Source organism: Equus przewalskii, chromosome 9 (genome assembly GCF_037783145.1).
Source record: "Equus przewalskii isolate Varuska chromosome 9, EquPr2, whole genome shotgun sequence".
Lineage (NCBI taxonomy): Eukaryota > Metazoa > Chordata > Mammalia > Perissodactyla > Equidae > Equus > Equus przewalskii.
The window spans coordinates 33,163,236-33,189,957 of NC_091839.1; the positions used below are offsets into that span (position 1 = coordinate 33,163,236).

Genomic DNA, 26,722 nt, shown 5'->3' on the forward strand with positions numbered 1-26,722 from the left:
ATTTTATAGTCCTACCAGCAATGTTTTGAGGGTTCCGGTTTCTCCACATCCTCACCAACACTTGTTACTATCTTTTGAAATATAGTGCTCCTAATGGTTTTTAGTGGTGTGTATTATATTTAAAAGTTTTTAATTAGCCAGCTACTTTTAAAACTTGGGGGAAAAAATCTAGATATCTGGCTTTCCTGGAACCCTTCAGATGTTCTCGCAACACTGGGTCTCCGTACTATAAGGCAGCAATTGGCTGTGTAATTGCCATTCTCTTCAGACTGGCACACGCTCTCCAGTTTATGAGAGACGTATCTTATTTTATGAGCCTGACACTGAGGGTAAAAGTCACTTCTCATTTTTTATCATGGTTGTGCTGTTGTTTTCCTGGAAGTAAGAAGTGTTTTGTGTCTCGTGTCTCTACCGTAAGTGGAAAATGAGACGGAGACTAGCGGGCAATATAACTCAAGAAGAGTAGGAGAGAGCAGAGCTCTTTGTGGAATTAGAGACTGCTGTTACATGTTTGATGCACAAGGGATATCTGTGTCAAAACAATGCAATTTAAGACATCATGAAAAAACTATAGAAAGGCAATGTGTAACAGAAATTTTAATGAACCGAGAAAAAGAATAGAATTTCAATGGTGTTCTATTTTGAAAGCAAATAAAATAAATAATGCTACCATGAAAAGTTATCTATCAATAAAAATGCAAAGAAGCTTATAAATTTAAAATGTATGTTTTGATTATTCCTTACCAAAGAAAAAATTTTCTTAAAAATAAGGTAATCTACTATGCTTAATCTAAAATCAATTTTCAGTATTGGAAATTATAGGAATTCCTCAGTTGAAGATCCATTCCAAACATGGTTCTCTACTTCAAACTTTTTGAGAATAAACTAATGTTGTTGACTTTGCTGTTGCAATTAATACTGATAGATTGAATGAAGAGTTATCAAATAAAATCATATAGCAGTACAATATGGTACTGAAAGCTAATATGATGGTGTTGGAAAATTAGATTTCCTCAAATGTCTCCAGAGTAGTTACTCTAAATATAAATCCAAACTATGTTTGGAAGTCCCTACATTTGGGTACATCTGTTCTCCATTATGGATGGGAATAAAACTAAATATTGTTCCCAATTAAGGGATTTAAGAACAAATTCTGGACTGTCCATTTATATCTTGTGCAGAAAAAAAATGTTAGCTTTCTAATTCCAAATCAGAAGAATTGGGATTAGAAATTTTTGTCTTCTTATTTTGAATTCAATCTAAAACCCAAAATATCATACATGTTTAAATTTTGCAATGAACTTCTAACTTAGTAAAAGTAAAGAATGTTGATTCTATTTCTGCAAGTTAAATGTTCTCGTAGTTGGGCTACGGCACACACCTACGTCACCCACCTGGAATTTTCAGACTTTTGGTTTTTGAGCACCTGTGTAAGATGAAAGTGTTCAGGAATCCTTTGTAATTCTTCATGGTCCATCCCAGACCAGCAGAATGGGAGAATGCATAGGAATTCTGAGCTCAGAAATAGGGAATCTTCATTTGTTGTAGGTAAGAGAAGAATGAACAAGCAAGAAGCATCTACACAGCCAGTGAAAGGGGAGACTCAACATTTATTGTAGTCAGCAGTGTGGGAGCCCAGGATGAAAGCGTTTAAGCCTGGTGGAATAAGTAACTAAGGATGGCAAGAGCAAAGTCTTAACTTTTGTTTGCTTGTTTGTTGTGAGTAGCTCACGGGTTGTGGAAGCTCACACAGGCACCTCACTGACCATCTTGCATGCTTAATTCCACAGCAGCCCCTCTCCTGGGGCTGCTACTGCAGGGGGCAATACCTATCTCTAGGAGAGAAGCAAAAATGCTTCCTGTGTTCTGTACCGCTAATTATTTATCACTGTTTAGAAGGGCAAGGTCCCTGCTTCTGACCCCTGCGGCAATTGGCCTGTGCTCTCAAATATGTACATTGATTACCTCTTTTATCTTAGTATGAAGAGCTGGAACTGGCATTTCTTTGTCACAAAGTTATTCATTCTGCTTGAAATCCAAAGAGAGTGTTCAGCTCCATGACCTCCTGTGGCAGAGGGTTTCACAGGTTGGCTAAATGTGGTACAAAGTAATCGTTTCTTCAACTTGCTCTAAATTTATCAGCCATTAATTCCACCAGATGACATTTTCTTCTTCAGCAGCATTATGGAACATTCAGTTCTTTGGCGGAGAGTACAAATAAAACCCTCTGTCAGGATCTCAGACGCTAAATAATCACCACTTGCCATTTTCCCCTTACATATGGTAGCCTGGTTTGATTGATTGGGAGAAAATATTAGATTTTTCTAATTTGCCATAATTGTGGTCAGATTTTATTCTCCTCTCCAGTCTGTCTCAGGAATCATTTCAAACGTATACTTATTATTAGGTATACACCTAAGTTGGTCTATTTGGTAGGATTTGGATTAATTTGTGTGAATAGTGCACTGAGGGCTCCTAAAAAAAAGAAAAAAGTATCAAGCATTTTGTGATGACAAAGACTCACAATAAATTGCCTGTGGCCAGCACTTCAGCCAGGAAACAGGTGACAGGATGTACGACATGATTTTAGAGCCACTGAATTGATTCTCTGCCTGCCCCCACCTCCCTCCCTGGCCAGTTCTTCCGCTTGCTCTGATTCAGGAAATTCTTCCACCGAGCCTCGGTCCCTTTGAGCCCTAGTCCAATGAAAACTCCTTCAGACAGAGCTGTTACTGGAGCGACTGTCAGCCATTTTCTCCTGGGTACAAACTGTGATGCTGTATGCTGCGTTTTCTCCTTTAACCCAGTCGTTCTCAAATTGTGTCCTGCAGACTCCTAGAGTCCCAAGGGTAACGTAAGGATCGTTGCAGGGTAAGAAGAGATCTGATGGGCTAGGTTTCAACAAAGCAACTCTGCTGCTACCTGCTGTAGACGTGTAGCTTCTGTGTAAGGTTTCATGTGATGAGAAAGTTTCATATCATTGTTATTACTATTTTTACATCGCTGCTCTTGGCTCTCAGGTTAGACCCCTTAGCATGAGGCTGAGAGTGAGCCCCCAATACTTGGTCTTTACCTTTAGTTAACCCTCGCACGCTCTACATCCTCCTGCGCAGCCCTTGCTCCTGGTTTGCACACTCGTCACAGCAGAGGCCTTCGCTCCCCTCCAGCTTATAATCCAGAGCCACCCTCCTGCCTCCTCCATGATTCTCATCCCTGCTGCACTGGAAAGAAACAGAAGAAATGACACCGGAAAGAAACAGAAAAAATGAGACTAGGAAGAGAGATGGGAAATGGCTATGCACATGCTTCCACTACTTCCTTCCTCCCTAAAATGTACAGCACGTCAGATCCTCAGGAGCTCTGGCAAGGATGCCTCCACACGTGGACAGTATTGCACCCTAAAATCCTACACTTTCACAGCCCGGGGAGCCGGAGCTACATAAAAATATATTAAACAACCCAAAGTCACTTGCTACTAGGAATGTGAAAAAATGACATATTCAGGAATAATGCAAAATTGAGCAGAAATTAGAACAATTTAGATACAATCAAAATAGAAAGTGAAGAGATTAATTAGTGACTGGTGGAGAGAAGCTAATCTTTTAGCTTTGAAGCCATTGAAAAAGAAGTCTTATAAAGATTTAGAGATTTAATTCTACAAAATTGAAGTTTTCTAAACAGTGGAAAAAATAATAAAACTAAAATTTAAAAGAAGTCAATGAAGTGGGAAAAATTTTATACAAAATTTGATTAAGGATTAAATAATACAGATGTTCTATCGTCTGATTATAAACAATAGAAATGAACTTTAGCTAAGAATTTTTTTGAAAAAGGAATTTTATTGGAATTATGATACAGCTTGCAAAACTAAACACTGGAAAAAAATCAGGTCTCATTATGAATGAGATGGGGGAAGTGTGTCAATATGGGTAACAGAAACTCGAACGGCTGGGCAGTCTTTTCAGAAAGCCGTGAGCATCATAATGCAGCTGTCCTCATTTTCTATTCTCATTTCATCCTTCTCAAAATTCAAATTGCAGGGAGCACCTAATTGGTCAGGGAGTGGGGACATACTTGATGCTCCACCAGGGTAGCCCGCAGCAGAAGAAGGGTAGTTCCCAAAGGAAAATCCAGGTAAGAAAGGGAACAGACTCTTGGCAGGCAAAAGGAACAGATGTCCACCAGGAGCCTCATTCAGATTTTTAGAAAAACATTGAGAAAATCAATAAAGGGACAGACAACATGAACTGATAATTCACAGAAGATGCAATACAAAGCAATACAGGTGAAGAAAATATTCAAATCTTATAAATAAAATTTATGTTAAGTAAGACAAATGAAGAACTTTTTTGAACCATTAAAAGAATAGCACCCCTCAACAGTTAAGTATAAAATTGCCAAATGACCCAGCCAATTCTACTTCTCAGTATACATCCAAAAGAATTGAAAGCAAGGACTCAGATACTTGTACGCCAATGTTCACAGCGGTACTATTCACAATAGCCAAAAGGTTGAAGCAACTGAAATGTCCATCGATAGATGAATGGGTAAACAAAATGTGGTATACAAATATAATGGAATATTATTCAGCCTTGAAAAGGAATGAAATTCTGATACATGCTATAACATGGGTGAACCTTGAAACATTTTGCTAAGTGAAATAAGCCAAACACCTAAGAACAAATATTGTATGATTCCACTTATATGAGGTACCGAGAATAGGTCTCATAGAGACAGAAAGTAGAATATAGGATAGCAGGTGTTGAGGGGAGGGAGGAATGAGAAATTATCGTTTCATGGATACAGAGTTTCTGTGCAGGATAATGAAAAAGTTCTGGAAGAGGATAGTGGTGATGATTGCATAATATTGTGAATGTAATTAATACCACTGAATTGTACACTTAAAAAATGGTTAATAGGGTAAATTTATGTTATAGATGTATTTGACCATAATCTTTTAAAATACCGGTAACTGCTTAAGGTAAGGTTGTGTTTACATAGTGCATTTATACTGAGGGTGGGAATGTAACTTTATACAACTCATTTTGGAAAGGAATAATGATAATTTTTGTCAGAAACACCCCAAAATGTTTCTATCTTTTGACTTAGCTCTCCTATCCTAAGGATATGATCTTAAAAAGCTATTTGCATGAAGATGTTCACAGCAGTATCAAAACACTTAAAAAATAGATAAACTTAAATGTGCAAAAAAAAGGGAAATATGTCACACAAACTCAGTGAAACATTAGGCAACCATTAAAAATTATAATGAGGGGCTGGCCCAGTGGTGCAATGGTTAAGTTCACACATAGCACTTTGGCGGCCCAAGGTTCACCGGTTCGGACCCCAGGTATGGACTTCTGCACCGCTTGGTAAGCCATGCTGTGGCAGGCATCCTACATATAAAGTAGAGGAAGAAGGGCACAGATGTTAGCCAATCTTCCTCAGCAAAAAGAAGAGGATTGGTAGCAGATGTTAGCTCAGGGCTAATCTTCCTCAAAAAAAAAATTATAACGATTATGAGACAATGTTTAATCATTAGCAAGTAAAAAAGATTACAAAATGCCATTATGCTATGAATGTAACTTTGTTAAAATATTCATGTCAACAACACGTGTGAATGAAGACTTCCGTGGTAAATTGAGGGAATTGTGGTAAATATTTTTCCTTTTAAATTTTTCTTTAGCTTTTGTTATTTTGCCTTAATAATAAAAAGTAATAATATTTAATATCAAAGTTAAATAAACTAAACATTTAAAATGTATTATGTTACAAAAGATAGAAAAAGTTACAGCTCTTAAATACTTGCAGCAGAAATTATAAAGAAAATTTGAAAAGTAATCTTCTTGCTTATTATCATTTCTACTGTAAAAGTAAAGATACTTAAATGATGCCTATATATCAACTAGACTAATAATAGGAATCTATTTACAAAAACCTTAGTTACAAAACTATGCACATTCTTTTAGGGCTGGAAGGAGCCTGGGGACTTGTATAATGTGTATATTATGAAATGCACATTTTACAGAGCAATGGAAAAGAAAAATAAATTGTGAGATGAAGTGGAAAATGGTTTTATAGATACTGGCAAAAAGAAGACCGGATAATAAAGCAGAATAATTCAGGAAGATTCTCAGATGCAAAAATATTCAAAGAAGACACTTCTCACAAGAAGTGGCAGAAAGGAATATGAGTGCGCTAACAAGTTTCAGAATAACTACATATAACATTGAACAGTATTGCCTCTCATTTGTAAGGGGTTTAAAACAGTGGAGAAAATATGGAAAAAGAGTTTTTAAATGAAGGAATAATTTGAAATTAGAAAAAGAAAGCTGAGAACAGAGGTACTGACAACTGTCACAGCCAGGAAATGCTTCCTTTGAGTAACACTAGTCTTTCTGGTAGCCTTCCCGGATACGAGTGAATGCCCAGACTGTAGCATCAGGAGGGACTTGAGAGATCATGCCATAAAATTCCCTTTCCTAGTTGGGCACGCTAAGGTCCAGAGAAGGGACACTCCCAGGTCACACAGCAGGGAAGGGCAGAACCCGTCCCGGGACGCGGGGCTCTGCGGGCCCGCACTGCCTGGGCTTTGCTTCTGTAGAGGCACCAAGGAAGGCGAAGGCAACGCTGCCCACATGCCAGCGCTTCCTTCATTGAATGTCTGCTTTCTCTCAGGGCATCTCTCTCCAGTCACCTTCCAGTCTATAAATAACTCCATTCTTTTGCCACGAGAGACTGTCTGTTCCGTGGACATTCCATGCCAGTCTTATTTAATGTCTATTGTACATCACTATAACATCATTTCAGACACGGGTTCGTCCCGGAGTGTTCAGTAGAGGACAGAACTGAGACAGTATCACATGAAATAAACAACAACGCAAGAAGATAAACTATTCAGGGCTGAATCAGAGGTCAATTTATCACTCTAGAGTCCAAGGAAGACATCAGTATGGGTAGCATCTGTCAGAAGGCTTCATCAGGGAGGCGGGAATGGGGAAGAAAGCTGTGTTTATTCAAGTAGAATCCAAGGGTTACCTGCAACTGAACAGCTGGGCGAACTAATTTTAAAATGTAAAACCAGGAGTCAGCATTTTAACAAGATCTCGTGATTTTTGTGCATGGAAAGGTTTGAGACCCGCTTCCAGGCATTTGGGAGTTGGTGTAGAAAATGGCCCGAACCTGCAGCAAGGAGCATGGTGTGTTCTGGAACCGTCCATGGAGGCACTGCGCATGGAAGACAACGTGGGAACGAATATAAAAAGAGGCCTCAGCAGGGGGAGCAGAATAAAGTTGAACTGTTTAAACAGAAGAAAAGAATGACGACGTTTAACCTGCGTCACTACTGATGCGGGGACAAGGGTCCATGGGAGAAAAGAATGCAGGATGCGTTCTATGACGTTGAGCTGAGATGACACATTTCATGGTATTTTGTAGAATTAAATAAACTCCTCTAGGCGCAACTCTTAATTCAGATGATTCACTGTTAGAGGGAAAAAAGTGCAAATGATTTAGTAACTAGACTTAGGATTTCCCATTGTTTTTGCCTCACATGGGAGCTTTAAAAGATGGTTTTCTTTTACATCTTATAGTTCAACTCACCAGGCTGTACTCTAACATCTGGACATCTCGCAGAAATGATTCAATCATAGTCTCGTTATAGCAGTTCAACTGAAAAAAATAAGTGCGTAAGTTCGAATCAGTTATTTTGACAGTCAGAACCCACGTGGGATCTCTTTTGGGTAGAAATCCTGGGCCCACTGCTCCCTCACGAGTAGGCTTTCCCACGGCCTCTGAGGAGTCCCAGAGCTCAGGGATGGGCCTGATGCTCTGCCCTCCCTCTAGCTGCTCTCACTCTCAACACTCAATATGTAATTAGGACACAATCTCCGTAGCTTTCTGGCTTTTCTTCGACCTGGAATTAAGAGATCCCCCAGTCTTTTTATTTTAGGGTTTTGCTACTAAATAATGTATGAAACAGAGAGAGGAACAAAGGCAATGGACATTGGAGTGTTGAAAGCTTCAAGAAATCTAAAGCTCTCAGAATAATTAGTCTGGTCCCACCCTAGCCTGCAAATGTGGCTGGTCTCCTTTTCCTGCCTTCTTCACAGAAACCCTCTTTGCCTCAACCTGATGAAGTCTCTGTATAGTATCATCCACATTTTTAAACATTTGGGGGCACAGGGCTGACATCAGTGCTCCCTCTCCCCTTCTTCACAGGTACGGTTCTCACTCACAGGGACTCTCTTTCTAGGTAGATGTCCTGAAGATTCAGGGGTGAGATGATAGAAGGGAACTCAGAGGCCCTTCTGTTTCTCTGTGTTTGTCTCCAGGCAGCCTTCCACCAGCCTTCGGTCTCCATGTCCTCCAGGTTTGCGTAAGAACGTGTGAATTAGGTGACACCTAGACATTGATCATCCATCCTTTTCAGCGCTATGGAAACTTCTAATCACCTTGGAGCTCGTGAGAGACACTTTCCTTCTGATCATGAAGTCATCTTTGTTCTCTCCAGGATTTCAATTCCCTTCAGTTGGGCCTTTCTGTTGTCCTTGGCTCATCTTTATTCACCTTGCCTCAGAGTCTCACCGTGTTCCTGAAATGCTGACCCTGTAACGTTCCCCTGGCTTCCTCCTCTAATCACACACACAGCTCCTAAAACTCTATTCTGGGGCTGTGAGGAAGACAAAAGGCAAGCAGGCCTGTAACTCCCGGCACCTGGCATTCCTACAACCCTTCTTCAATTACCACCTCACCTAGGGCCTTTCCCACTCTGTACACAGCGAATGTAGTCCTATTCCATGCAGGATGGATTTGGTTGCGTGGCAGGAATATTAATGTTTCTGTTGTCATTCATTAGTTACAAGCCCCTGTCTGTTTCCCAGGAGCGCCTGCCTGGTGCTGGGCATAAGAGGGTGGGCAGCCAGTGCTCCGCGTGGGAGAAGCTGCTCTGCGCATCTTGTTTCTCTACTTCAGCGACGCCTAATGATTAAGTACTGAGTGGGGTTTGTATTTACTTCACACATGCCCTCAAATTCCCGAAGGTATTGTGCTCTTAATAAATACGACACAGACAGAACAAGAAAGCCAAACAGTGCTCTAGGACAGAGCTTCGGAAGAAAGAAGTAGAGAAGCATATTTTTCCCGTTGCAGGCACATCCTCTTCCGTAAAGATGATAGCTGTTTCTCTAAGTCTAGCCAGAAATCTATAGGAAATTATAGAAACAATGATAATAGTTTGCAGCACCAAAAGTTAAAATTTAGGGAGAAATTTCTCAACTCATGGTAATAGAAGTTAATTTAGAAATATATGATCAATATAGATTCAAAATATGATTAATAAGAACTTGTATATACATATTTTGAGGAAATAACCTAATTTGAAATTTTGAAGTGGCTTTTATTTTAAGAGCCATACAATTTTTTTTTTTCTGCTTTATCTCCCCAAAGCCCTCCGGTACACAGTTGCACATCTTAGTTGCAGGTCCTTTTAGTTGTGGCACGTGGGACGCTGCCTCAGCATGGCCTGATGAGCGATGCCATGTCCACACCCAGGATCCAAACCGGGAAAACCCTGGGCCACTGCAGCAGAGTGCGCTAACTTAACCACTCGGCCATGGGGCCGGCCCCAAGCCATACAATTTTGAAGTTTCACCAGAACACCAAATATTTGCACCAATAGTTGCTACTTTAATTCAGGAGACTATTTTGAACTCTTTAGATTTCTATTTTAGTAAACTAGATTTTTTTTCCCTCTATCAGTCAGCTTTTTTTCCATAGAGACAATTTTAAATATTCAAACAATTCCATTTTTTATCTTTACATTTAGTGAGATTGAAAATCACGACTTTTTAAAATTGTGGTAAAATACACATAACATAAAATTTACTGTCAACCATTTTTAAGTGTACAATTCAGTAGTGTTAAGTAAATTCACATTGGTGTGCAACCACCTCCAGAACTTTCTCATCTTGCAAAACCGAAACTATACCCATTAAATGCCAGCTCCCTGCCTCCACCTGCCCCTCCGGCCCGAGCTGCCACTCTACTTCCTATGAGTTTAACTACTTGGAATCATACAGTTCACACAAACTTAATTTTGTAAGCTATAAACCATGTGCGTTATGATAAGCCAGATTTCATAACCATACTCCAACCAAAACCATGTAAACTCATTTAGTGTAGCTATGTTGGTATGAAAATTCTATAAAATAGGAATTTGCCTGGATTTTGCCTATTAACTTCTGAAATGAAGGCTTTTTAAGATGAAGTTTTAAAGCTCTAATGAGAAAAATTGAAAAAGAGAAAGAAAAATCCCCCCAATTTTCATTGTGAAAATGACAAAGTAAAGCAACCCCAGGCAGGGCAAAGTTCTTGGGTGCTAACATATCCCCCACACAGCGCTTGTCCCCAAAGACGTCCCATGGAAACGTGTGTCTGTGCTCAGGACGTTTGGAGAGCTGCGTGATCTCTCTCATGGAAGTTCAAACGGCAAAGTAGCAGACTAAAGGTTCTGAGAAGTTCTGGGCATTGTTTTCCTGTGTTTGAGCCAGCTGTTTCTCAAACTTCCTTGACTAAAGAATCCTTTTTTCTCCCCGTTAACCCTGTAAACATGGTGAGGGAAAACGCAGGGCCTCTCAGCACGTGAGCCGGCAGCCTCAACGACGGCTGGGCGCAGAGGACTGGTTTTAGACGTAGAGTCTTCATCTGACACTCGATTGCCCTTCTTTCCACATTTTCATATTGACTTTTAGATAGAGATTGCTGTATGCTCCATAAACGCGGTCACCAAGACACTCCTTACTGTAAATGTCAAGTTGATTAAACTTTCATTTAAAAGAATAGTAAAGCAAGTCTGACAATACGTTTTTCTTAGCTCGGGGTTTGAAATGATGGCATAAATCCCAGGAGGCAGGTCTCTGATCCTCCAGGCTAAAATAAAAACTGTTTAGCTCTCATGCCTCCACTATCTGGGAGCTATAAGCCTGTCTCACACCATGATGGGAACGACGGCTCAGCTGCAAACTGCTTTTAAAGTACTAGAACAGAAACAGCAAAGACAGGTAAATGAGAACATTTCTATGCACATACAACATTAATGCGGCGTTGAAAATCTGAGTCTGTGTGGACTGTATTTAGAGATACAAACAATGATTCCAGAAAAGACTGCAGAAAATACGAGGGGCATCATTGTTACTACACAAAAGCCTCTGAAATTAGGCATGAATCTGCGTGGTAAGGGCTGGGGTAATAACTGGGAAAGGACTGATTTTCCACTGGAGGTATTTTGTTAATTACTTCAAGGCTCTATAGGCAATTTTAACACCTTGCGAGGCTGTCGTTATGATCCATTTACAATAACAGCAATTTCTCTCTGAATATTTGACAGCGCATAAATTAACTCCTTCCTTATGATATGTTTTCCCCAGTTATGGCTGAATATGTGTGTTCATGTCATACCTCTTTCACTAAATTTAAGCTCCTTGAGGGCAGCACTGATATTCAAATCAACTTGGCATTCCCTTCAGAACCTGGCCCGGTATTTAGTACAGTTTTAATACATTTTGTGGGAATTGAATTGTATAGCTGGCCCCATTCAGTGTATAGCAACATTTTCTAGAGAAAGAACCCTATTTGCCCATTATCATTGAAGAAGGGCCAAAGGCTAAATTCTCTCACTTGAAAAAAGTGATGATATGCACAAATTAAGGGCTCGACACATATTTGGTACTCTTGGTTTGATCTGGTTCCTTAAAAATAAAGCATTAAAATGTGTAGACTAATCCAGGGGAAGGTGAAAGAAACACAGAAGATAGGAAGAGGAGAAATGGCACGTTTGGGTAAAATGCATAGATTCATTAAATATTAAACTTAGAAGGTTTCCTGCATTTCTGGGCACCAGAGCTCTCACAAGTCAGAGTGAAATTCTTTCTCACTGTCGGTGTTTCACTCTCCCTTGGTGCCTGACGCCCCCGTCACAGTGACTCTTCAGCCAGGAGCCCTCCTGGGGGAGGACTTGCCAGCTCCTGCCAGAGGCTTCTGCTGCCTGCCCGGCACAGCGCCTGGTACAGAGCAGAGCAGAGTCTGTTTAATGAAAGAGTGAAAGAAACCAGCACCGTCATTTGTATAGCTCGTTAATGTTGGAACGTTGTTGCCACACACATAATTTACTTTCCTTTAATTTGTTCATTTTTCTCATTTGGCAGATATTGTTGAAATATATATCACCAGACAGTAGGTATTAATCACTCAAAGAAATTTGGTCATAGTTCTTACACACAAAGGACACAAAATCCATTGGGGAAAATATCATAGCCAAGGGAAGTTAGAATTTTTGGGAAAAGTGAACAAAATTTGTCATGCATTAACAAGTATTAGAAATAGCAATTATTACAAATAGATCTTTTAATCTTTACAACCACCCATTAGGTTGGCAGAAATTACTGTTGGCAGACCAAGGTCCCCAGAAGTTGAATGACTTGCCCTCAGTCTTGTAACTAAAACAGAGACAACTGGGCCTGGCCTGGAGCCTTTGTCTTGTAGGACAGTGCTGATGGCTCTTCCCTCCCCTGATCAAGTAGGGGGCTATTCTCTTTTTGCTTCAGGCAAGTTCAGGCTGGATGTGAGCTCAGATCTGAGAAAGCCTTGAGATGCAAAGCGCCAGACCGTTCATAGAGGGAACACTGGTAGTGAAAAGCAGAGGAGAAAAAGGTGGGACAGGGCAGCATAAAGCAGAGACTCTGAGGGAGAGGTTTCCTTGATGGTGGAGGAGCATGGAGGAAAAGACCAGGGGAGGAGGTCAGGATGGTCTGGAGGCTGACACGCAGACCCCTGCACACTAGAGTAAATGACCCGTGGGGAGGGGGGAGGGGGCGTGGTGTATGAAAGAGGGTGAGAGAGGGAGATAAAATTATAAATGGTAGCAATAGCAAAGAAACACAATTTTGTCTGGGCTTCCCTTGGGCAGTCAGTATTCACGTTTGTGCGGAGAAACCTTCCTGTAAGATATTTTTCCTACCTCCTGATCTCCAGTCAAACCCAATTGAAAGCAGAAACCAGTGAAAAAAGAAACTATTGCAGATCTGAAACTCTCGGCAAAGGTTGTAAAAACCCATCAGTTATTTGGGGATTCCTATATCAGAAAAACTTCCCTGCAAAGCAGAAAGCACGTATCCTCCATTTCTACAGCTGATTTAATAAACTTTCAAGTACTTTGTGACATAAAATATGTCTAAGCAATATATGTTACTAAAAATGTTTAGCATTTTTCAATTCATTTTTCTTGCTCTCTCCCAGCCCTTCCCTCCCACGTGATGAGGAAGCTGATAAATATAGCAGCTTAAAATTTTCTAATTTATACTATTGTTGGACCCAGGTGGAGAGTTTACCTAATTGAATTGACATTGATGTTGTGTGACTAAGTTTATGCTGAGTAAATTTGGTTTTGCTTTGGTTCTGTAAATTACCATAGCTCTCAACTCTTAGACATGGTACTTTATTTTGCGTTAAATTAATATAGATTATTTTCATGTGTACTATAAGGCTATTACATCTATATTAACAAAGAAAAAAATGAAAAATGCTCAAAATTCTCCATGTCAATAGAACATGCTTAGGGCACTGAAAGTGTGGGTTCTTATGCTGAAGGTCTTCAAACCATGTGTGTCATGCTTTGCATAATTGAAAAGCAAAGCAAACAGAAAACAAAGCCAAAATGAAACAAAGTAACGGTAATTTGAAGCTCCGATTTTTATAGAAGCCACAGTGAAAATCATTGAACTTCTGGGCAGTCCTAACATCCCACACATAGTTGAATTCTTATTCTGAAAGTGATATCATATCTGTGGATACAAATGAAGCTTTACTAAGGGTGGATTGTGTTGTGTCCCATTTAAGAAGATTAGCCATGTGCTGCTGCACAGATAGGATCAACTTAATTCAAAGAAAAATAAAGTTAAAACACTGATGACTAAATATTAAAGTAAAAATTATTTTGCTTGCTCAACAGAAAATGAATTAGAAATCTGAATAAAAGTCATAAATTATAAAAATAGTGAAATGTTTAGTTAACAAAACTTATTCTCAATAACACGAGTTTGGCTATTTAAAGTTTTCTTGACCTGTGGGCCACTAGGTCCTATTTACCAATTCAAGAGTAGGTCAGTCCACTGATTGGACTGATTTATCAAGATTAAAAACACGACTTTCTCAGAGGAACAAGTGCTTACTGCACTGACATAGTCAAATTAATATGGTGAATTTCTCTCCACGTCAAGAACCAGATGCTCATGAGCTGAAGCTGAGTATAAATGCACGAGATGATGTGTGAAACAGTCCAGACTGGCTGTCCAGGCCTGTTCTACAGGCCGTCGTCTTTCAGCGTAGAGGTGGGCTTCAAACTCTTCCACAAACATCACAAAGATGTTCTGACTCCTGTGTCTTGTTCTAGGTATTGCCATATTATTCTCCTCTTCATTCTTTATTAGTTCACTAGGGCTGCCGTCACACAGTATCACAGACCGGGTGCCTTCAACGACAGAAATTTATTTCCTTACAGTTCCGGAAGTTGGAAGTCCAAGATCAAGATGCTGTGAGGTTCGGTTTCTTCTGAGGCCACTCTCCTTGCTTTGCAGATGCTGCCTTCTTGCTGTGTCTTCACATGGTTGACCCCCTGTCTGTGTTCTAATCTCTTCTTAGAAGGACACAAGTCATATTGGATTAGGGCACACTCCAGTGACCTAATTTAATGCTAATTACCTATTTAAAGACCCTGTCTACAATTATAGTCACTGTCTGAGAGACTGAGCATTAGGACGTCAACATATGAATTTGCTGGGGACACAAATGAGCCCATAACACAGTTAAGTATTTTTCTTGCACATTTCCTTTTTAAAAGAAAATTTTTTTACTGAAGTATAATTGACATATGACAGTAGTTTCAACATAAGTGTACAACATAATGATTTGATATTTGTATATATTGCAAAATGATTGTCACAATAAGTCTGGTTAACATCTGTCACCATACATAGTTACAAAAAAGTATTCTTGTGATGAGAACTTTTAAGATTTACTCTTTTAGCAACTTTCAAATAGGCAGTGTCGTATTATGAACTATAGTCGCCATGTTGTACATTCCATCTCCATGACTTACTCATAACTGGAAGTTTGTACCTTTTTGACCCCTTTCACCCATTTTGCCCACCCCTCATCCTCTGCCTCTGCCAACCACCAATCTGTTCTCTGTGTCTATAAGCTTGGGGTTTTTTGTTTTTGTTTTCTTTTAGATTCCACATATAAGAGAGATCATACAATATTTGTCTTTCTCTGACTTATTTCATTTAGCATAATGCCCTCGAGGTCCATCCATGTTATCACAAATGACAGGATTTACTTCTTTTTTATGACCAAATGATATTCCCTTGAGTATATATGTATATCACATTTTCTTTATCCATTCATCTATCAATGGACATTTAGGTTGTTTCCATGTCTTGGCTATTGTAAATAATGCTGCAATAAACATGGTGTTGCACGTATCTTTTTGAATTAGTGTTTTTGTTTTTTTCAGATAAATACCCATAAGTGGGATTGCTGGATCATATTGTAGTTCTATTTTTAACTTTTTGAGGAATCTCTATACTGTTTTCCATAGTGACTGCACCAATTTACATTCCCACCAGCAGTGCACAAGAGTTCCCTTTTCTCCACATCCTAGCCAACACTTATTATTTCTTGCCTTTTTGATAATAGCCATTCTGACAGGTGATATCTCATTGTAGTTTTAATTTGCATTTCCCTAATGGCTAGAAATGCTGAGCATTTTTTTGAGTGTCTGTTGGTCATTTGCATATCCTCTTTAAAATGTCTATTCAGATCCTCTGCCCCTTTTTTAATTGGATTGTTTTTCTGCTATTTTGTTGTATGTGTTCTTTGTATATTTTGAATATTAACCCCTGATCAGATACATGATTTGCAAATATTTTCTCCCATTCAGCAGGTTGCCTTTTCACCTGGTCGATGGTTTTCTTTGCTGTGCAGAAGCTTTTGAGTTTGATGTAGTCCTGCTTGTTTATTTTTGCTTTTAGTGTCAGATCCAAAAAAATCATCACCAAGACCAATGTTAAGAAGCTTACCACCTATCTTTTCTTCTAGGGTTCTACGGTTTCAGGTCTTACATTTGAGTCTTTAATCCATTTTGAGTTAATTTTTGTGTATGGTGTAAGAGATAGTGGTCCAGTTTCATTCTTTTGCATGTGGCTGTCCAGTTTTTCCAACACCATTTATTGAAAAGACTGTCCTTTCCCCATTATATAATCTTGGCTCCTTTGTAGTAAATTAATTGATTATATATGTGGAGTCTATTTCTGGGCTCTCCATTCTGTTCCATTGGTCTATGTGTCTGTTTTCATGCCAATACCATATTGTTTTGATTACTATAGCTTTGTAATATAGTTTGAAATTGGGGAGTGTGATGACTCCTGCTTTGTTCTTTCTCAAGATTGCTTTGGCTACTCGTACTTGAGTATTTTTCAAGATCCCTCCTGCAGGCATAGGTGTAGGCCGCAACAGAGGTGTCAAGGCCACCATGGCGAATGGTGGGGGGCTGGGCCCCTGTTACATTTGGGTCCTGTGGCTCCCCCACTGTCCGATCTCAGATGTACCACTGTCATCCAACAGCAGATTTCTACTGGGCCTGCCCAACCTGTGACTTGGTGGACCCCAAGTCTCCTAGTAGGGCTTACTGTTAACCCCTCATGGCATCTTTTCCCACTGCAGCCTCTTCTGGTACCTGAGAGTCTGCCAAATCCTAGGGCCCAAGCAGCAGGACTGTGCCCGGGACATGCTTGCTCTGGGCCCCACTCAGAGCCAGCAGCCTTCTGTGTCTCTTGGTAAATGAGTTGATAGTATTTATTCCCAAGTACTAAATATGCTGCTTCCAGAACCTGTTGAGGCCTACCAAGAGCTTCACTTCTTTCTTAGTGATAAGAAGAACAAGATGTAAGAATTTATTCTTTACTTTGGAGGAGATATTCTGGCATGACCAGACCACTGTGCCCCCAAAAGTTCCTTGATATGACAGGCTCTTGAATCTTTGTAGGGTACCTTTCTCAGGGTGGGGAAGGCGGGCCATTATCTTCCCAAAAGGGGAAAGTCGGCCACTTCTGTAGCCCCAGTGGGTTCAGGGGTGTCTGGTATTTCAAGGTCCTCATGGGCATTTACCCAGCTGTCCTTCGATCTCAGGGTCCGAGTCCTTCCCTATTAGGGCCCTGGCTTTGCTATAGGGTATTTGCGCAGGCTAAAATTAACTTTCTCTGAAGCTTCTCTAATCTTTCAATTAAGTCCTGAGCTTGGTCCTCCTCTAGGTCTGCCCTCTGGCTATAGAAGAATAGGGTTTATTAAATGCTACCAGTGAAGCCTCTGGCTTTCATAATTTGCCTTGAATGCATGATTAATCTTGCTGATCTTCTCATTCACTCTTTTTGATAAATCTCTGGCACTCAGCAACAGCCAACCAATGCCACAGTCTTTTAGTTACCATTTCCTCCATACTTCTGAAGCACAGAGGTATTTCTCCCTCCGGTACATACCTCCCCACCAGCATCCATCCCCGTTCACCATCGATGAAAGTTTTAACAGTTGCATCCCAAAGCATCTCAGAGCTTCTATCTCTCACCAGTGATGAGGTTCTGCTTGCCAGCCTGTGGGTGAGTAATCTGCTTTCTAGGATCCCCACTAGAACCAATTATCTCCAGTTTGGAGACAGATGGTGAGTCAGAGCGTGGCACGCAGGTTTTTTTGGAAATGTCATGAGAGAGACACATTTAGGGAAGTGAGAATGGTGACAGTGGGCATGGAGAAAAGCTAACCAGCACTGCAGTTGGAACTGGGGCTCAGTCAGCCCTGCAGAAACCTCGGGGGCTGTGTGGAGGGTCAAGTACATGCACGTAAGACAAGGCCACAGGCCAGAGCCTGACTGATCCCGCCGGTAAACATGCAGTGAGCCACATTAGATTTAGACAACTGACTACTTTTATAGACAGCAAGAGGAAGAATAAGCCAAAGGTGCTGGTCCCCATGGTCCTTGTCCCACACACCAAAAAGGATGACACTGAAGTGAAAGGAGCCGGATGACTGATGCATAAGTCGTGGGATACCCAGTGGCTGGGGAGCCAATTTTAAACTGCAGCAAAGTGGCTTTGAAGTCTGCAACTCTACTCTGAGGGGTGTGGGGCAGAAAGCCTCATACCTCAACAGAACCTCAATTCCTGACAGTCTCCCAGGGGACGTGGGGAGGCGAGTAGGAGATGGCCTGAGAGCAGCCCCTGCAGGCCTCCCTTCCTCTGGAGTTCCAGGAGGGTCACAAGGCTTTCCTCTAAGACTCAGATAAGCTGCCATCCAAGCCTTAACTATACAGATATGTGCGAGGTCGCCAGGATGCCCTGGATAGCCATTTTCCTACAGATAGCCCTTCAGAATTGTCCCACATTAAGAGAACAGGGCTAGGTCTTTGTATCTCCACATCAGCCACCCCCTTGTTGGGGCTGTAACCTGAGGTGAGGCAATTCCCCATCACAGCTGTGAGCCATCAGCAGCCTATATTCCCAGCAGCTGGAGGATGGGGGCCTCGGATGGAAGAGTGGATATGGGCGGAGCATCACAGCATCCGTTACACTTACAAAGGTTATATTGTTTTGAGCCAAACTGCATTAATGATTGTATCAAGACATATTCAGCTACAAGGAAGAGAAATCCTTACAGGCTTAACTGATAAGAACATTTATTATTACCGTGAAAGGAAATCCAGAGAAGGCAGCCCCGTGATTAGTTTGGCGGTTCAACAAGGTCATCAAAGGCCCAGACACTTTGCATTCTTCTGTCCCACCATTGTGAGGTGTTAGCTGTCATCCTCACATCTGTAACCTCGCGGTCACAGATAGATGCTCCACCTTCAGAAATCAAGTCCTTATCTTATTGTGTCTAAAACGGAAAAGGAGGAAAGGAAGCAAAATGGACTTTTCCGCACATGCATCTCTCTCAAGGGAAATCAAAGTCTTTCTTGGAAACTCCCGGCTGACTTCCTTTGATTCATCAGCCAGAACTGGGTCGCCTGAGCATCCCTAGAACAACGGCAGGAGCAGGGGACCAGGGTTGCCATGGTTACCTTAGACCAATCATTCACCCCCTGGAGTGTGAGGCATTGCCACCACCCCAAATCCAGGTTCTGTTAGCAAAGGAGGAGGAGGGAAATATTTGGCGTGGGGTAGGCAAACCACCATATCCACTGCCAAAAAAGAGCCGTCAAAAGTCCTTAGAGCTCTAAAGGTAACAAATACAAATAAAGACACTTCTTTGCTTGCCACCTGCTCAGAACTTTCAGAGACTCCTGAAAGGGCCCATACCTGCATTTTTAAGCTTAGTAGAACCAGTAAAATATAGGAAAGAAAGGTGTGTCTGTAGGCTAAAGAAAAGAAAGAATGAAAATATATCTAATTAAAATAATACAAAGAGTTCCCTGCGTGTCCCCATGGGTATTCATGAATACGTGTGTGCAGACTGAACTTCTTAGAGGAAGCATATAATTGCACTACAGATGTCTTTGTCAAAAATCAAGAGTCAGAGATTGACGAATGAAAGTTCATTTAAAAATGAGGGAAAATAACTGAAAGAAGCTCTACTGATAAATTCAACAAATTAGAGTGTTTTTCTCTATGAATCTTGATGCTTAAAATCCTTATTTAGACAAATAATGGAGAACTTACTTGGCAAAATTCAATTTTCTATTTTTTTTAAGATTTTATTCTTTCCTTTTTCTCCCCAAAGCCCCCCGGTACACAGTTGCGTACTCTTCGCTGTGGGTTCCTCTAGTTGTGGCATGTGGGACGCCGCCTCAGCGTGGTCTGACGAGCAGTGCCATGTCCGCGCCCAGGATTCGAACTAACGAAACACTGGGCCGCCTGCAGCGGAGCACGCGAACTTAACCACTCGGCCATGGGGCCAGCCCGGCAAAATTCAATTTTTGATAGTCATTGTTGAGATGCGTGGACGTTAGTTGTCTTTAGGGTATAAGAAACATAAAATACGTCTACGGCCATACCACCCTGAATGCGCCCGATCTCGTCTGATCTTGGAATCTAAGCAGGGTCAGGCCTGGTTAGTACTTGGACGGAAGAAACATAAAATATGGTATTATAGAAAGCACACACAAAACTCTAACTACAGTAATAACTAATACTAAATAAAACACAAAGACCGTGAAAACCTCATACGAAATTCCAGAAGAGTCCTTGGGATGTGGATAAACTGCGTTATCTCCTTCATCATCTTTTCTCTATTCTGGAATGCACCCTGGTGCTTTCTGCTTCCAGAAAGTTCATTGAATGAGCCCCTGAAAATGGCATTAAATAAGAGCTTATAGGAAAGACTTGATCATAAGTACAGGGCACAGTAAAGAGGGAGCAGGGGATCCCGCAAGAAAACCTCCAGTTTGGTGATTGGTTAGAAAAACTCAAGGGACTCAGCACGGACTTGTCTCCTGGCTGTAATTTATTACAGCAGAAGGATACAAAGCAAAATCAGCAAAGGGAGAAAGGCACATGGGGCGAAGTGTGGAGGAACCAGGCACCAGCTTCCAAGAGTCTTCTCCCAGTGGAGACACACAGGACGTGCTGAATTACTCCAGCAAAAAGATACAAACCATGCATGAAATGTCTAGTAGGGAAGCTCGTCAGAGACGCAGTGCCCGATGCTTTCAGTGGACAGGGTCGTGGAGGCACCCTCTGCCTAGCACATACCAGAACTCCAGACTCCCAGAAAGAAAGCAGGTGTTCAGTGTAAACGACATTGTTTGTGCAAACAATTTAGCCACATTAAACCACACTTATCAGGGAATGATGGAAACACTTCCAAAACCCAAATTCCCAGACACAAGCCCAGGGCCAAACTTGCAAGCATGCCTTTCCAGGGAGGGCCTTCTCAGGCCGGCTCTATTAACTGTTTCCTACACAGACGCAAAAGCAGATGCCTGCTCCGTGGAGGGACCCATGCTGGGTCCTTTCAAACATGTCATTTTGCTTGCCATTTTTGTCTCAAACTTTGCACTTTATCTAGCACCTATTTTGTTGAATAAATGAGTGAGTGTTGCTTCCTTTCCCTCCCCTGCCCTTTTTGCCCTACAGAAACAGGAGCAGTGCTTTATCCAGAAAACCATATTGAAACTCACAGAGAGTTAGTGTAGTAACAGCCATCACACAGCAGGGGCACCGTAGAGCTCCAGGGCTGCTGGAGGGAAATGCCGCCCTGGTCTGGGCGAGGCCTCAGCCTGGAGCTGTGGTGGAGAGCTAGCCTGTGTCTCCCAAGGAGTGGCGCTCGGCGGCTGCTCAGCGCAATTCCAGCTGCTTAGATTCTAATGTTTGCTGCAAAAGTCTAATCTCGCTATGTTATAGTTATAATTATCCAGTTTTCAACTTTGAGCTAAACAGAACATAAGCAATGTGTCTTTTCAGGTGATAAAAGGAGGAAACTTTCCTGTTTTATAGCTGGACTCTGAAGAAATCAGACATGAATTCAGCTACCTATAAAGTCACATGGATTAAAAAAATATATTTTTTTGAAGTTTATTTCCTTGTTTTAAGTAGAAACCTTCGTGTTTGTTGTTGTTCTGTCAAGGCCCTTGCCTGAAGCAGGCCCACCACGTCGCTCCTCCCTCCTCCCGTGGATACTCCAGTATTTCTCCTTGGTGGCTGTAGTTGGCCACCAGAGCTGCATGCATTACTCTGCCAAATGCTGTCACTGGAATTTGACAGCAGAAAGTGGTCCCTGGAGTTTATTAGTATAAAGAGCTTCTAATTCTTCATGTCCTCTTCAGTCAAAACAGTAAACGTTTCCTTTGACACAGATTTTATTTATTTCCTCTCTGCAGTGCGTAGGAAAGAGAGCTGCAGCCAACGGGACGGGCTCATTTGGTGCAACAGGCCTCAGGAACTTCCTGCTTTGGTAACTCAGGCTTTTGCTTATGTTTCTAAATTCTCTTTTCCTCTTTCTATCCACAGCTCTGTTCATTAGAATATTGAAGGCTCTCCCTATTTCCTGCTTACTAATATTATCTTAAATGAGCAAAGGTCTTTCATCATTCCACAGTTTTCTTGAACCCATGTCCTTGCTAAGCAGCAAACGTGAGTAGCAGGCATGCAGGTCAGTAGTATTTCATGCGTAGATGAAAGAAAGAAGACGTCCTGGGAAACAGGGAATGGGGCGATCTTTGCCTTTAGCTACACAGCCTCCTATTTATTCTCGCTTCTTTCCTTTCGATGGTGCTCACCTCCTTCTCTCTCTCACCATCCCCTAAAGAAAAGAGCTGAACCGTTCCCCAGGAATACGGATGCTGATAAAAACGTGTTGTCTTCCCTCTATTTATTCTTACTATGATGCTTTTTCTGCCAACTGCATCAAGTGTGATCTGATTTGGGTAGTTTTATATGTCCCCCTCTCATATCTTGCCTATTTGAAGAGTTTCTTAACTGTTCTTCCTTCCATGCTCCAACCAGCTCTGATAATATCGTTAGTTGCACAACAATTTTAGTGTTTTCCCACTGTCCTCAGAATAAGTCCAAGTATCTGAGTCTGGCTTTCACAGTTGTCTACAGTTGAGTACCAACCCCCTTTTCATTTATTTATGTATTACTATTTATTCATTTATTTTTATCTCACATTTGATTAGTTCATTAATTGGCAAATTCATTTATTAAACAAAATTTTTGGATTGTTTGTTTTTGTTTTGAGTACTAGGCCCAGCAGATGTAAAAAGAAAAGAAAAATTGGGGGCCGGCCCTGTGGCGCAGCAGTTAAGTTCGCACGTTCTGCTTCAGTGGCCTGGGGTTCGCTGGTTCAGATCCCGGGTACGGACATGGCATCACTTGTCAAGCCATGCTGTGGTAGGCATCCCACATATAAGGTAGAGGAAGATGGGCACAGATGTTAGCTCAGGGCCGGTCTTCCTCAGCAAAAAGAGGAGGATTGGCAGCAGATGTTAGCTCAGGGCTAATCTTCCTCAAAAAAAAAAAAAGAAAGAAAAGAAAAGAAAATGACTTGTCCCCAAAAGACTTACAGTCAAGCAGGGGAGACAATTGTAGTGGAATGTAATGCGTACTGTGATAGAGGTGTGCACAGGACACTATGCATTAAATAATGAATGGTAATTTAGTTCACCTGGTCCACAAATACTTATCGAGCAGCTAGGATAATGCAAGCAATGGGCAAGCACATACAAGAGCTCAGTCACAGGGGAGAGCCACGGAGAGTTTCTCAGAGAGGCTAATGCTTCGGTTCTGTGCTTCGGGACTTCCTGAGCACCAGGCCCTGTCAGTGGTCGTCAGACGCTCCTGCAGAATGCACAGCATGCTCTCTGTTCACTCCATTTCCTCATCTGGAATGCTTCTGATTTAACAACAGCCCTGATCCTTTGAGGCCTAACCCTAAATGTCCCTCTGCATCTGCTGTGATTTCCCCAGGCCAGAAGGAATCTGTTATTTTTCCGAATTCCCACAGCATGCTGTGCTTTTCTCACGGCACAACTTTTAAGTTATTTTAAATGAATATCCAAGGAAATAAAAAACAATTTAAATTACATAGAGATGTGTAGAGTAGAAAGTGGAAGACCACCTTTACCCAACTCTATATCGTACTCCTGTCTCCAGAAGGATGTCCTATTGGTAATTTGTTGTGCGTCCACCCAGAGCGTTCTCTTGGCATTTACGCACATGTGCACGTGTGCACAGACACACGTATTAGAGGTTAAGGTTTGCCATAAATGAAATCATACTCTGCATTGTTTGGGGTTACACGTGAAGACAATACTTGGACAGTTATTCATGTCCGTGCATAAAAATGTAATTTGTTCTTTTCAATGTAATACTTAGATGAGCATTTAATTATTTTCTGACATTCCACTGTTAAAAACAAACGTGCCATGCACATTTAAATTTATCTTCGTGTGTGTATGTGAGCACGTCTTTGGATAGATTTATGGTCGTGAAATCCCTGTATCACAGCGTGTACACAGTTAAAATGTGCTATCTGCCAAAGGGCCCCCAAACAGGCTTTCCAGGTTAGACTGCCACGAGTTCTCGGACCCTCGCTTAAGGGCATTTTGCTCATGTCTGATCTCCCTCGCTGATGAGAACGGAAGTTCCTTAGGGCCGGGGCTATGCCCGCTACCTTTGAGCATCCCTGTGACTTCTGGCGCAGAGCAGCGCTTGCACACAATATAGGCGCGATAAATATTTGTGGAAACAAAATGAACCGCACGGATGTAGAACGCCCGGTTCCTCCTGGAGGCAGGGAGGGGGTCTCTGGTCTCCATGGAGGATCTCTGATCTGGCCCGGATAGGTTGACATCCTATTGCTAGTCCCTGACTAAGTGCCTATATTTTACCAATGGCACAGTCTAGCTAGGTGTGTTGTTATCATGAAGATCTTAGATGATGTTTTTGGAGGCATTAACAGGAAGTTCTGTCAGTAAAGCCCCCTGGACAGGGACAGGGGTAGATGAGAAGGCTGGGAGCTCTCAGGTCTCCTGTCGGCACTGTCGAAACGTGGCTGGCAATCCCAAGGGTGCATGAAGGACATGGGGTCAAGTAACCTGCCAATCGAGCCAGGAAGCTCGAACAGGAAACAGCACCTGGCACCTAAGTGTGTTAAAGTACAACATTTGTGCACTTTATTTAAGCTAGAAGGTCTGAGTTAAACCCTAATTCCATGACCTTTGTCATGGACTTAGTCTTTTTGAAAGTCCCTTTGCTTTTTTATAAAATGGAAAGAACAGTCTCCCTGGGTTATTGTGAGAATTAGGAATGATCAGGTGAGAGGAACCAGCAAATGCCCGCTCCACGTAAGAGCCCCTGCCACTGAGAGGGCACCGAGCCGCCTGCCCCATGGGCTGCGTGGGGCTCACTGAGCGACACCGGCTCTGGAGACCTACTTTGGGATAGTTGGTTTGTCCATTTTATGCATGAATTTCAAAGCCACCTCCTCTGAAAAATCCAGAAACCCGTGTAACTATTTTTTACTTCTGTTTTTATAGTTGTTAAATTCTTTTCAATAGTTAAGGACCAACTTTTGTTCTTAACTCAAAAAGTCCCATATGGATGTCATGCCCAAAACAATGAAAAGGGGCAGATGTCGTGACTAGGAGGAATATGATGTCCCACTGTGTTCTAGAGAGGGGATCTCAGACAAGGAGATTCTGTGACCATGAGTCATTTCTCAGCCTTCAGGAAGGAGCGAGTAAGCCCTGACAGCCAGCTCGGGTGCCCAGGGCAAGCCATTCCCAGAGAATCTAAGCTGGTGCAGTGCGGGCTGCCCCAGCAAAGGGCACATGAATGTCCCCCAAACAGTGACGTGATATCTTCTTTTGTTTTGTGTCCCCTTTGTTCATGTTATTCCTTCCAACTTTCCTTCTCATTTCCACCTGGCAAGGTCCCTTCATCATTTAAGGCCCATTGTAAAGCCTTCTTACATGGTTCGTAGCATTCCCCCTGTGTGGCATTTTTCAGAGTACGGTTTCCTGTTAATATGTCTGTTTTCCCCTCATAGACCATAAACACCTCAAAGGTATCATTTTCATATTTCAAACTCTCTTCCCCATGCCCTGAGCTTTCTACAATGCCTTGTACAAGTACTTTTCCAGTAACACTTCTTAAAGAACGAATAAATGGAAAGAAGGAGAAATGTGGGCTTGGTAATAGTGGGCGGATTTGTGGCTAGTAAAATGAGTCTCCTAAAGACGGTCGAGAATGTTCAGGACCCACTTCTTTTATAAGGTAATTCTCAGAAATTAAAACATGACTCTCTCACAAATAGAGAATAAACACGAGCCAATGCTTTTATCCAACTCACTAATTAATGACAGAAAAAGCAAAATGGTAAAGCTGACTTTAAGGAGATTTAAGGAATTGGGGTTTATGTAGTTCTTTTAAGGCAAGAAAGAGTAAGATTGCTGTTTGGCTATAAAATTGGTTAATAGTCTTACTAGCTTTGAAATTTTCTGCTGGATAGAAATCATTTGCATCTCTAGCAAAAATAAACAAGTAAATGGAACTTCACAGAGTAAACCCTTAATTAATAGTGAAAAGAAGCAAAGTTAAATGGTCTATTTTCTAGAAAATTAAATAACCCATGGCTGTTCTGATAAACAGTGACTCAGGGAGCGTTGAAAAGACCTGCAGTCATCCCTTGGCCTTGTTTACAGATTGTGAATAGCCTTCCTATGCCAATGTTCGGCTCTTTTTACTCTCTGCTATCTTTCTGGAACAGTTTCCTCCATACCCGTAGCTTGCCAATGATTCTCAAGTTTATAACTTTAGTCCAGACCTTTCTTCTCGGCTCCACACTTACTTATTAAACTCTCTCCTGAGTCACACTAGCTGTGTGACTCTGGGAGGATTACTTAACCCTTCTGTGCCTGTTTCCTCTTCTATCAAATGGGATTAATAACAGTACCTACTGCATAGGGTTACTGTAAAGAGTAAATGAATTCATATGTCCAAAATGCTTTGAATAGTGCCTGACATGATGTAAGTGCTTGCTGTTATTGTTCTCAGCATCTCCATCTGGATGTGTCAGTGGTACCTGAACACCACATGTCGAAAATCAAAGTTATCCTGTCCCCTCCCCAAACAGTATTTCCCGTCACAGCAAGAGCACTACCGTTTACGTAGTTATAAAA

The 26,722-nt window shown here is 41.6% G+C and overlaps 1 long non-coding RNA gene across 1 annotated transcript in view; it reads right to left on the reverse strand.

Annotated features, from left to right (window-relative positions):
• Positions 1-7,418: 7,418 nt before the first annotated feature.
• The window catches only part of LOC139073614 (uncharacterized), a 47,333-nt gene continuing 28,029 nt past the window's right edge, over positions 7,419-26,722 (reverse strand). The window contains exons 2-3 of the long non-coding RNA XR_011522531.1: positions 7,603-7,671; positions 7,419-7,483 (exon numbers count right to left, since the gene is read on the reverse strand). This is a non-coding gene — a long non-coding RNA (uncharacterized lncRNA). The remainder of the gene's footprint in view (positions 7,484-7,602; positions 7,672-26,722) is intronic.